The sequence below is a fragment of the Rhipicephalus sanguineus genome, chromosome 7 (genome assembly GCF_013339695.2).
Source record: "Rhipicephalus sanguineus isolate Rsan-2018 chromosome 7, BIME_Rsan_1.4, whole genome shotgun sequence".
NCBI lineage: Eukaryota > Metazoa > Arthropoda > Arachnida > Ixodida > Ixodidae > Rhipicephalus > Rhipicephalus sanguineus.
Window position 1 is genome coordinate 71,134,036 of NC_051182.1, and position 13,510 is coordinate 71,147,545.

A 13,510-nucleotide genomic window follows, 5' to 3' on the forward strand; every position below is an offset into this window, starting at 1 on the left:
TAGACAGGTAGATACTAACTGCAAATTGCACCACAGCATGCACTGTGGCTTTCTAGTAGGCATACATCAGCCTAGCATATGAACAGTTCGCACCATGTGCGATCCATAGGTGCCAGATATGGTCAACATTCAGCTGTCCCATTGTGGAGTAATTAGCTACCACTGTTAAGGTGAAAGCCTTCAATTTCTCATACTCGCGGTACCCGTCCCTTCGTGCCCAGGCATGGTGCCAGCTGTGGCATCTCCCCCTGACACTCTCTCAGCAATCACGTGGTGGCACAGAGACGCATAGCAAAAGTTGCGCGTTGCTCCTTCCAAGGCGCTTTGCGCAACTGTTGCGCAACGCGGCGGCGGCGTCCAGCGGCGGCGTCCATACGTCAGCGCGCAACAGACAAGAATTGTGGATTCCCCTGATACCATGGCAAGTCAGTCGAATGGCCACAGGCTTTCGCCGCACACACTTAGGAATTTACGAAGCGTCGTTCCACTTTTTACCAATCCTATACTAAACAAACAAGCGGCTGAAGCTTACATATTTCGTGAATACCTTGACATTCGGTGTTCATAGACAGCCGCTTCAAGCTCTACCATAGCACGTCCATGTACTCATCTCTAAATCGTTCACCGTATTTTCTTGAACATAAGGACTTTTTACTTGCATCGTATAGAACATACAGTGTGCTCACCTACGCACACTGTAATCATTATAACTTCAGTGTTCGGGCTTCGGCTTCCGTCTGCTTAGCGCAATGTATGTATAGCGCGCGCTGCGCATGCGCGGTTGCCAAGCCTGCTCCTTCGGTTCATATCCGTTGTTCGGAGATTTAAGTGCATGACAAACAACGCGTGTTGTCATTCAAGTAAATTAAATGGTCGTTACAGGCAACAATCGTTGATGAACTGCAAGTCTTCAGCAGCTGTTGTGTAAGCGAATCGTAAGTACTTGGTATTTAAACAAGAAATAAAAAGGTTGAGAGCACGAGTCAAAAGGAGATGCACGACGGTGATATAAAATGTTCGTAGGTTGTGGGGAGTTGTATTTTTTCAACATATTATTCCTACCTTCATAAATCGACATTTGCTGACTCGCTCACGGTCACCTGAAAGAAATGCTGAACATAATTAGGGTAATCATACTAACGTAGAGAAATACAAAGCTTTCGCATCGAAAGTCGTAATAAGATGAATTTACAATAAAACAGTGTAAATAACACTCAACAGTCGACTCTTGATAGGGCATGGTGCGATCACTGTTCTAAAGAGACTCACAGGGTCTTTTATGAATTTGCCTAAGATGACTTGAAGTCGAAAGCCACCTTCTTTTTCTTCATTCGATGTACTGTTCGTTCCCCACCCCCCTCCGAATGCTTTCTGGGCGTAAAGTGGTTTTGCACTGCTTACGTGATCGGAGACATTGCAAGTTTTCTACAGAGCACCTGATTTTGCATTGCCTCCGTGATCAGCGTACCGATCGCGGAGGCTATGCAAAGTGACGATGTCATGTGGTGACGTCATCATGTGACGTGCGTTATGACGTACACATTTCGTCCGTCTCTGATGTCATGATGACGTCATAAGATGACGTCATCATGAGATAATTTTTGGCATCACTCGTGTTGGCGCCGCCGACGCGGGACGCCGACGGTGAATTTTTGCGTTCGATGAGGAATGTAAGGCTTTCACCTTAAAATATTCAATCTTGTTACAGCGCGGTAATGAATAGCAATAACCAGCCAAAGGGGCCAAAATAATGGTGCGAAAGAGCTCTCTCGCTCATCTTCCTGGACACATTCGCCGATTTTTGCTGCTCTTTAGCAAGCTGTACAATCGGTGCCAAGTAAAACACGAACAGCGGAACGCGTTACCCAAGCATTAGGAACTTTATAGTGAGCGCCGTCCTGTCAGCACGATTGACAGGCCTCCACACCCGATTAGGCAGACCTGCACGATCGAAAGCATGAATGAGGCTCACGAGCGGCAAACCGCGTGAGCGTATATATCTCTAATTGAAAGGGGGCGAACTGTACCACGCGCACATCTGCTGGCGTTTCATTGGGAACCGAGAGTACGCGTAACAAGTTTTAATGTGCATCCAACTCGCCCACTCTACGCTAGTTGTCCTCTATAACCCGCTTGTCCATGAAGTTATCAATGCCTTTTTGTCGGCAAACATTTTGTGTGCAAAGGTCCAGATGACTACAATTGGGAGTGGAGTGTGAATTTTCGTTCATCTCAAGTCAGTTTACACTAGGCTAACTTTTGCAAATAAGCCGTAAAATTGATGGCGCTTCGCTTCAAAATCAGCGTAGACTCTAACTCGCTTGGCGGGATGTTCGCGCTTTCATGTAAGTATATTTCAACGCCATCCAGCCTAGGGAATGAAGATACAATCTCGTGGGCACGATCCTGACCGCGGTGGTTGTGGGTATGCAGAAGATACGTTAAATGCTAACGTTTATCAACCTCCTGTAATGATAGAAGCCATTTAAAGAACTATCATTAGAAGAACATACGGCTAGTAGTCGAGGAACGCCGTGCGAGGCGAGCGAACTATAACGAATATGCTGCTGTTTTAACCGGAGCCTAGCAGTCGACAAAAGCCGACTCCCCGTCTTTGCATCAAAGGAACGCCGTTCGCAGCTCCGCCATCGGTGGTGCACAAAGCGACTCCCCTCCTTGGCTTCATTATCGGTTGGTTTTCATTAAGGACGGGAAGGCAGCGCGCAAGGGCGCGACACCTGCCAATATGGCGAGCATCGACAACTTCGTCGTTGAGCATGGGTCCTAATGTCGCAGCGCGTCTCTGTCACGTGGTAATATGGAATTTTACTCGAAATTACCGTGCCTAGTGTGCTGCCTTACCAGCACGCGTGGCGTGGAACTGCACGGCTGTAACCATTACGCCACGTACGCACGGGCACGACGAGACATAGACACGTGTCGGCCCCTCTCGCACCGAAGATTGACGCAGTGCCTCGCCCCACGATAATAACCCCGAATTTCGACCGCGTATTACTTCAAATGCGAAAGCATTATATGTTCCATAAGCCCTGCCATATGACCGACTGACGTCATGTGACCAACTGACAATGCCACGTATCAATGTCAATTAAAACCCAACTTACTCACCTCATTTCTATATCGGCCCAGCAAATCAACCTGTCCATCAAGTAAGACGAATAATCATAACTGTTCGGATTTTAGGATCCGAAACTACGATGTGGTTGTCAGATACCGTAGTGGAGGGCTCCGCAAATTGCGAGCATCTGGTGTTCTTTAACGTACATCAAAATCTAAGTACACGGGCCTCAAGATTGTCGACTCCATCTAAATGCGGCCGCGACGGTCGGGATTCGATGCCGCGACCTTCGGGTCAGCAGTCGAGTGCCATTACAACTAGACCACCGTGGCGAATACGTAAGACGAAAAACTGTAAAGAAAATGTCATTTCACACGAAATAAATTCGAATGAAAAAAAAGCACACCATCTCCCGCTAAAGGGGACCATGAGATTACTACGCTCGCACATACGTCGTGATATGCGATGTCGTAACCGTATGACCTCATCATGGCGTCATAGTCTGCAAAAGCACTTGATGTAACTATGACACCACATGATGACATTATCACATTAAATGGCCGTTTGATCAAAGGTGGGCCGATCACTGAGGCAGTATTGATCCGGCCTCGCCAGACTAAAAAAGCTTTCGGCCCAAAACGTGGTTTTCCTCCGCCTTCACGAAGACTGGCCCCTCACGTGGTTTTGCACTGCATCCGTGATCGCCCCATCTTTGACCGAGCTGCGCTGTTATTTAATGACGGCCTACTGTGACATTGCGTGACGTGATGCCCGAAATTTTGTTGATCTGTGACATCAGCACAAGATGATGATGTTCTACTTTCTGCACCCTCGTGTTGTCCCCGACGCCGCGGGACGCCGACGGTAGATTTTCGCGTTTGATGAGGCATTTATGGCTTTTGCCCTAAACAAAGATGGCTTTCGCGCTCGAGCCTCAAGGCTATCAGTTTGTAGCAACGTTTTTATTAAGTTTGCTGTCGCTCACCATGTGTACACGTGTGTTAAAACAAAGCTGATGACGATTTCAGAACACTTTGTGTGGTACCAGGAACGTGAGGCGCAGTTGCCACTGTCGATGGAGCCAGGTATACATCAAGGAGGTTTAAAAAAAATTCTGGAGTGGAAGCTCTCGCAACGCCTTGCCAGCAAAAGTGAAGCCAGCTTTTGCCCACCAAAGAGCTAAGAAACATGCTCTTTTCTGGTGGTGCCCACTCAGATATCAAATGGCTTTGATCTGTTAGTGTAAATACTACATTAATTATGAAATAAAAGAACGTTGTTGCCGACAAAAGTAACCCGCCGAGAGGAGTATTGGCGATTGATCTTCAATAAAATTTGCCATGACTTTGAGGCTTATTTGCAAAAACTAGTAACACAACGACACACTTGGAGCAGTATCTGACCCCTAAAAGTTGCCATATTAAACTCGGCTGGCGTGCGAGGAAAACGCTGGCTTTCGTTCGCCAAACGCCGATGGTTCATCGTGCCCCTACTAAGATGGCGGGTGCAGCCGCCATCTTGTGGTGGGTACGGCTTCACTCTTGCGCAATAGTCGCCACTCCAGCAATTTTTTGTTTAACCTCCTTGGTATACATCGGCGCACCTAGCCTAAGTCAACATGAATAGCCACCGTGCCTGATCTGGCTATATGGCACAATTCTTCTGCGGGTCCAAATAAAAATTACTCATTAAAGAGACAGCAAAAAGTACTTCGAAAAATAAATTAAGTTTCCATTTGATCATTTAATTAAACTACTGCTATGGCCACAATGCTACTAATAAAAAAATACCTGGAGTGGTCCCGTTGAAATATTTTCTACGAATTCTTCACCGAGCAAGCGGCGCACGTTCAACAAACACAAGCACTCTAAAAAAGCTGTTATTCATAGCAATGATTGATTGAATGAATGAATTGAAACCAGTTATAATGTATACACGTGCGGTGGCCGAAAATTGTGTTATATGCTCTCAAGCGTAGGTGTGCGCACGGCGGAGGTGGGAGGGGAGGGGAGGCGGCTGCACCCCCCCTCCCCTATTTATCGAAAGGCGGCCGCAAATTCTCCCGCTACTTGTACTCTCTCGGACATTTCACGTCATTTTTCATGTGCAAGGTTACGGCCACGCACGTTTTTACGATAAGAGCGGCCGACTACCCGTGATCTTGCCTTCAAACAGTTTACTTGTCACATTTATCTCAGAAAAGCTGGGAACCAATGCCAGGCCGTTATCAGAAGCACGTCATTGCTTCGTTTTCATTTCTATAAGCATCGGGCAGCTTGTATGCTATCGTACTCGACTAACCAAAAGGTGTGTGTGTGGTGGGGACGGGGGGGTCTCTTTGTGAGACTGGGCTTCTCCTAATGTAGAACACTGCACACGTGTATGCTCCCAAGTGAGTCGTGACAGGGGCAGACCAAGCCTAAAGTATGCTATGCCGCAATACGCTTCGGAAGCCGCATGTACATAAGAGTGGTGCCATCGATATTGTCCTCGAGGGCATAGCATAGCGCCATCTGCCGGAATGTCTCCGTGACGTAAAAATCAACGTCACGTGACACCGGCTGGTACATCTATGGCTGAACGGCTGAATATCTATGGTTCAGTCCGTTCATGTACTGCCGTGTTCTTGTTGCGATTTCCAAGCGTTGTGTTAGCGTGCCTTAGCTGTAAGATAACCTGATGTGCATGTCTGAAGGTTTTCTGTGAACCAAAGGGCGGCATCGCCGCGTTGTCCACTCTCGTTGGTGCTTGTGCACGTGGCAATGTGGACGACAGATTTGAAGCGGCCACTCGAGTAAAACGTGCCCTATCATGAGATTTACTTTGTCAACTATACCTTGAACTATTGACATATCTGTACAAGTACACCTTGGAAACTAAAGGAGTGGCGGAACAGACTTTGAGGGAGTTTTCGCTTGTCCCACATGGCACTGCTTTATCTAGGGTGAAATAAGAATCTCTAGACAGAGAGTTATCCAGTGCCTCCTCATGGAGTACAGTACTACTCCTGCGGTAGAGTGAAGACACTCCTCCGCGGGAGTAAAATTATCGTATTAAAACAGATTTGGTTTTAAATAATCGACCGCAAAAAAATGGCACCTTCCCATGCGCTTACATCCATGCATTCACACAAGCAAAACGCTGAGAGCGCTCGCGACTAAAATACGTACATTGAACGAGATCCTTACCATTCTCTCACGGAAAGATGTGTACGCAGGTGTGGTTTCTGGGAGCCCTGGTAGTGTTTCAGTACACTGCTAGTCGAATCCTCTTTAGAATCCACGCCATTAGGCAGGCATTCCGTTCAAATTACGGCCGCTCCAAGTCAATTCGTTATGCGGCCCCGTAGGCGGCTCCCAGAATAGATACAAAAAAAAAAACCTTGGCATAGCTTATTTAGGATTTTAGGTGAAATGTTTTGGATTTTAGGTCAAAGTTTATTTACACACAAATAGCACATCAACATACAAATTACACACGACACTAAAATCGAACTCATGACCACAAGTACCCGCAGCAGGCACTATAACTACCACACTACGAGCCACCGAATGCTTGATTAGGTTGCCACCGGCTTTTATCGTTACACAGCGGTTTGCGAACAGTCTACGGAGCTTGCAACTTCTGTTGTTGTATCATCGGTGGGTGTTTCCGCATACACCACGTCAGTAAATAGTTCGCCCCGCGTCATTAACTCCCAAAGACCTCCGTAGACACCTTCGCGTCCGACTTGGCTTCCTCGTGTGTCGCGCCGCTAGAAAAATGATAGACGTGTGTGCTTTTGAGTACTCCAACATACATTGAGGATGTTTCGCTCTCTTAAAATTCACAAACACCAGCGTGACACGTATCTTCAGGTGGCGAAACTTACGTATGTGTATTCGATGTGCTGTTAAACAATATTGTTTAATTTAACTCGAGCTGCACGTGTCTGCAGTGGCAGCAGCGCGTTCTCAGGTGTGCGAAGACCGTCTCGTCTGCATATTCACGTTATATACGTAGATGTCAGAGGTGCAGGAATATTTTAAAGTGCACCTACAGAAACACGTGAATTTATTACGCGCGTACGTACTGTAGCGAGCTGCACGCAGAGGCAGCGGCGCCATCTGTCCACTTAGGCCGTCATTTCCCCAATAAGCATTTATACGCACTCTGGCACGAGGTACAGTGCTTCTCAGCAAGTCATAGTCAGCATTTAGTTGCTTTTATACTCGTAGACGAGCTACTCTCTGAATGAATAAGCGTTACTAATACAGTATCACGCCGTCGTTAAAGACAATGTCGAAGACGTGCATCAAGGTTACACACAATGCCTAATACTTCGCGAGTGAGCTGCTCTAATTCCTATTTCTATGAATTAGGGCAGCTTGGCACCGGTGGTGCGAAACCTGAAGAAACAGCGGACTTGGGCGGCATTCCTTAGCCTGCCAGCCAAGCCTAAATTAAAGATAGGCACATAAGCCCACATAAAACCACATATGCATATACAGAGGCAGTGAAGCTAAGGAAAGCCATGTTCAGCATCTATCTCTATTTCGTTCTATCTTTATATATCTGTTTTCTTTTATCTCTCCGTCTTTCTCTATTTCTTTGTATCTGTTTCTTTTTGTCTGTTTCTCCCTCGTTCTTTCCGTAATTTTTTCTTTCTCTCTTTCTTTCTATTTTTCTCTGTCTCTTTTTTCGTTCTCTCGGCCATAGGAATGCAATCATATGGTTCCGTAAATCCTTCTTCTACTACCGTGCCTAGATAGCCGATTGATTACGTAGCTCGCCTTCTAACTTGGTTAGGTTCTAATTGGACCTCGCCAAGAAATGTTGATTCCATTTATTTATTACCATTCTTCCTCTGCACTTCGCCGAGCATATTTTTCCTTTAACGCTCACTTCACCCCTCCTTCCCGGATGCTTGTCTGAGCACTCATCGTTTTGAACTACGGGTAAACAGCGCTACAACTGCACAAAGAAAGAAAGAACAGGACCAAGCGCTGACTGACAAAAACGAATTTTTTTGTTATTTCGCCTCAGCGGAATATATACTCTCGGCAAAAGAATACAATGAACAAAAAATATATGATGACAGCTCTCTTACTAGTACATGCGCCAAGATTGCATTCAATGGTCTAGATAATCATGCTCTTTCTTGAGAAGGTCTATGGAAGCCATGCTAACAGGTGACTCATTGCCTTGTGGATCACGTGGGCTTCATACATTTCCCGGGAATAGTGTATGACATACCACTATCTTGTGAAAATTCGTACACTGGACAAACGCGCCGTTGCCTAAACGATCGGTTGCGAAAGAATGTACGCACATTGAAGACAGGGACGGCCACCAGCCTTGCTTTACAATGAGGAAAATGTAGGTGCAAGCCACGCTTCGACCAAACAAAACACTAAAAAGAAACAAGAACCACTGCACCAGGTTCAAGCGCTGACCAGCGATGTCAGTAACTGTGATAGCGAGCGCAGTCATACCGTGTACTTTTTTTATTGGCGTTAGTTCGAGTGACTTTAACGACAGTCATGAAAGCTGCGTAAAGAGAGTCTTATTTCTGCATCAGCGCGGACGCTTTTTGTTCCTGCACAAAATGATTGCTGAAGTCAAGAGTTTGCAATTGAATCATACCAATTTCGATAGGGAAGTGTTCCTGTTTTACATATTTATATTATCGCAGAAAGGCTTTCGCGTTTAGTCTTTTCAATAAAAACGTCGCAGTTGTTTTCACACGCGCATGGCTACCTTTCGCTGCTTTCACCGCCCTTGGTTCAAGTTGGCTACTTGTTGGCTAGTTTTTTTTTTTCAATTTTCGTGTTGCTTTTTGTTTTTTCGGCCTGGAAACCCTGTGCTTCATTTTTACCGATTATCTCTGTGGGCTAAGCTGTCAAAACGTAAGGCGTCACGGCGAATGGTGCGATAATACAGCGCTGCCTCCTGCATTTTCTTTTACAGCGAAGATGGCTAAGCGAAGCGAAAATCTGTCTGTCCTCATTTTGCAAGAAACTTCTCCATTGGCTGTGCCGTCAGTGACGTCATTCACTCTGTCGCAGCCGTGCCGCCGACCTCGTGCGCAGCACTTTCAACTTACACCTTCAACATAGGTAGGCTACGGACACAGATTGTACAAACTCCCGAATAGCAGACAACTTTCGAAGAACAGCGCCGACAGCAGAACCGTGAGAGAACTCGCGTGTTCGTTCTGCCGATGCTACAGTCCGTGCACAAATACAGACCAGGGTGGCCAAGCGCGAGCAGCAACTGCGCACCGAGGACCCGGCAGCTTGCGAAGCCACTCTAAATCGGTAAGGGGAACGCAAGCGCCGGACTGGCAAGTCGCGTGAGATTTCCGTCTTACGGCCTTCGCTATCGAGTTGAAAGCAATGGCAGCGTATCTCCGCGGTTAGCGCCACTGCTCACCGCGAGGGCCGCAGCGACTCTGCTCTAGTAACTAGCCGTTGTTAAAGGCGTTCTTGCTTGCTGCTTGCCGAGAACATGGAGGGAAAAAAACGCGAGCACACGCTCGTGTTTACATTTCCATGAACCGCAGTCGCGAACGCAACGACTAGGGAGCCTACATGAACGACCGTTCTCTCTGGCAACGGCAGGGTCGCAGCGACCACACGGGGGTGCGGCGGGAGGCGGAAACAGACGCATTGCGAAGGCCGTAAAGGCCGAGACAGACGGTACGATTTTCCATCCGATGCTGCTCGGCGATGCGGCAGCCGGAATGGTGACGTTTCGTGACGTTTCATCGCATCGGATCGCCGCATCGCATGTCCGGCGTGTATCCGACAGGGCAGATATTTTCGCCGCCGCATCGGACTGTCGGAAGGCCGCAGCCAATGACAGCTCGGGAGACGTGTGTCGTCACGCCGCTGGTGGCGCCCTCTCCATGTCGCCGCTCCGGTCACTGCGGCGCGTGTCACATCGCCGCTCGCGGTGGCGTGGCAAACGTCGAGTACATTTTGTTTGTGACGTGAAATAATTCCTGATTGAATAAAGCGATGTTTGAAGTGTGCCATTTCTGCAAGAGAGTGCCCGTTTCCAAACCACTAGCGAAATCGGGAGCAGCGATGCAAGGCCATTTCGCAGGTTAACACAGCGACACCGTCGTCTCGGCGAGCCGGCTCGCTTCGCTTCCACCTTTGCTCTTCCCATCGATGACGTCAAGAAAGTTAATAGCGTATGCTAACCCGTTACATGCGAGTACAAAGCTTAATCGTGTTGGCAAAAACAGGCGCTCTATGACGAGCTAAGGTGTGATCGCGAGCGGCGTAAGCGACGGCCGGCGTCCGCCATGCTAGGCCTACCTCTCGGGATCGTGAGTGACGGCGAGCTGTTACGATGGGCTTGTCGTTCGCGAAGGCGTAGTGGTTGTTTTCAAATAGAACGAAGCGGGGCTGTGCAAAGTTGTTTGTTTTGTGCTTCATTACGAGGATACGAAGTCCTCCGAGTGTGCATGACGAGACACCGTATGTGGGCGGAGCGTACGGCCGATCGCTCGTTCGCCCCGTATGTGCTGAATCGTCGTACGCCGCATGCCGGACATCCGACGCCGCACGCCGGATCGGAGGCAAAATCGTACCGTCTCTTTCGCGCTTAAGACGGAACTCTCGTGCGCCATTCCAGTCCGGCCGTGACCGAGCTAACTCGAGAGATCGAACGCAAGCGACAACGGCGAGCCGAAGAGGCAGCGGTGCGGGCGGAGCAGCGTCAACATGGCAATGGCGGGAACGCGTTCGCCGGGGGATTAACCCATTGATAAATACCGGCGCTGCACATTTCAGCTTCGCTGGTTAACCATCAGTACGGAGCGCTTAGGTGATCATTTTGGAAAGATTTCTCGCTCACCCATCATCGTCTTGCCGCAATATAGTTGTTCTTTTGGTATTCCGAAATAGTAATGTGCTCTAAATTTACTAATACCAGAAAATCGTTTTCCTGTCTAGTGTCCCTTAAACATGGGAGAAGGTCACTGTAATAAAATGATACAGTAGGGAATTGCTGCACGTTCTATGTGCACAGGTAACGCATTTAGGAAGACTGCAAAAACTATGGTGTGCTAACCTGTTTTGTACTGGGGTAAAAGAAGCAAAGAAAGTTTTTACCATTGTACGTCTTATAAAAATAAATTTAACGCTAACAATTCAGACATTATGCCCATGTCTTGTTCGTGTTCGATGTTCACACACATTAGTGACTCCACTGGAAGTCCGAAACACAGGCTCCATACTTGCAGGCACTCGTGTGTAACATATTCATGCTTATATTTATGCTGAACACACATGCAATAATGGCGAGAAAGTGTTTCCGATGTGCGAGCTGTGCTGCCGGTGAGCGTCGGAGCTAAATATTTCTCGACAACGCAGTGCAATGGAACTGCGTGGCGGCACATTTCTGGCTTCATTACTGCCGAGGTACCCAGCATGGTGGTCTAGTGGATACTGTGCTCGACTGCAGACCCGATGGTCGCGGGTTGAAATCCCGGCTGTGGCGGCTGCATTTCGATGGAGGCTAAAACGCTTGAGGCCCCCGTGCTTAGATTGAGGTGCACGTTTAAGAACACCAGTTGGCCAAAATTTACGGAGCACTCCGCTCTCATAATGATATCGGGGTTCTGGGAAGTAAAACTCAAATAAATATTCATACATACATACATACATACATACATGCATGCATACATACATACATACATACATACATACATACATACATACATACATACATACATACATATATATATACATGCATACATACATACATACATACATACATACATACATACATACTCTTAGCGAGGATGACGAAATCATCGCAATAATATCGAATACTTCGGCTAGAACGGCGGGGCAAATAATATATGCGACAGAAAAAAGATGACCGTGAATCATAGCGTTTAACTCTTGACTGATTTTGATCGGAAGAAAATCTCCGCTTATCAGGTTGGGACACTTATGCGTAACGCGGGAAAAACAAACGAAGGAGCGAAGGAGACAGAGCGAAATAAAACTTGATTACATCAAGCCTCGATCATGCTCAATAACTTGAATTTGCTGTCGAGAAGGCTGATTGACGGATCGTGGGTCTTATGAGCACTGCCGTATAATAAAGAGCTCAATGCAAAGTTGCAAGGGCTCTTAGGGAGATAATAGGAAATAAAAGTAAACACGAACGAAATTACGGCAATGGTATACCAAATCGCCTGATCCGCAGAAAAAAAGCATCGCACATTCTACAAGTGAAGTGATAGACGAAGCTATTAAAAAAAATCCAGGGTAGGTAAATGGGGGCAAGCGAAATAAGGTGTGGGCGTGCTGGACGTGCTCCGATTTGTCCGACGTGGGATGCAAAATTCCTTTCAGGGAGAGGTCGAGTACAGAGAGAGAAACAAATTGAAAGAGAAATAGAGAGAGAGAAATGTATGAAAGACAGAAAAAGAAACACGGACAGAGAGAGAAAGATATAGAATGAAACAGCCAAATGAAAGAGGTGGAAAGAGAGGGAAGAAATAGATAGAGAAGTATGGAAAGAACTGGGAAGCGAGAAATAGAGAGAAGTATATAAAAAGGGAACAAAGAGAAAGAAAGAAAGAGCGAGAAAGAGAAATAAATGGATAGAGAAAGATAGAAATAGAAAGAAACAGAGACAAAGAGGAGGTAGAAGAAAGAGAGAGAAGGAGAAAAAGAGAAACAAAGAGGGGAAGAGAGAAAGGGAAAAAATAAAGAGAAGCAATTCAAGCCGTACAGCTCCGCACTTCCTTCAGGCCTAGCACCACGAATGAGAAGCTGGCTTGCTTTCTTTCTTTCTTTCTTTCTTTCTTTCTTTCTTTCTTTCTTTCTTTCTTTCTTTCTTTCCTTCTTCCTTTCTTTCTTTCTTTCTTTCCTTCTTTCTTTCTTTCTCTCTTTCTTTCTTTCTTTCTTTCCTTCTTCCTTTCTTTCTTTCTTTCTTTCTTTCCTTCTTCCTTTCTTTCCTTCTTTCCTTCCTTTTTCCTTTCTTTCTTTCTTTCCTTTTTTCTTTCCTTCTTTTTTTCTTTCTTTCCTTCTTTCTTTCTTTCCTTCTTCCTTTCTTTCTTTCTTTCTTTCTTTCTTTCCTTCTTTCTTTCTTTCTCTCTTTCTTTCTTTCTTTCTTTCCTTCTTCCTTCCTTTCTTTCTTTCTTTCTTTATTTCTTTCTTTCTTTCTTTCTTTCTTTCTTTCTTTCTTTCTTTCTTTCTTTCTTTCTCTCTTCTTTCTTTCTTTCTTCTTCTTCTTTCTTCTTTCTTTCTTTCTTTCCTTCTTCCTTTCTTTCCTTCTTTCCTTCCTTTTTCCTTTCTTTCTTTCTTTCCTTTTTTCGTTGCTTCTTTCTTTCCTTCTTTTTTTCTTTCTTTCTTTCTTTCGCGGTGCGTAATGCTCCTTGCTAACGTAGGCGTTCCATTTTATTGTTGGTAGCGGACGTCG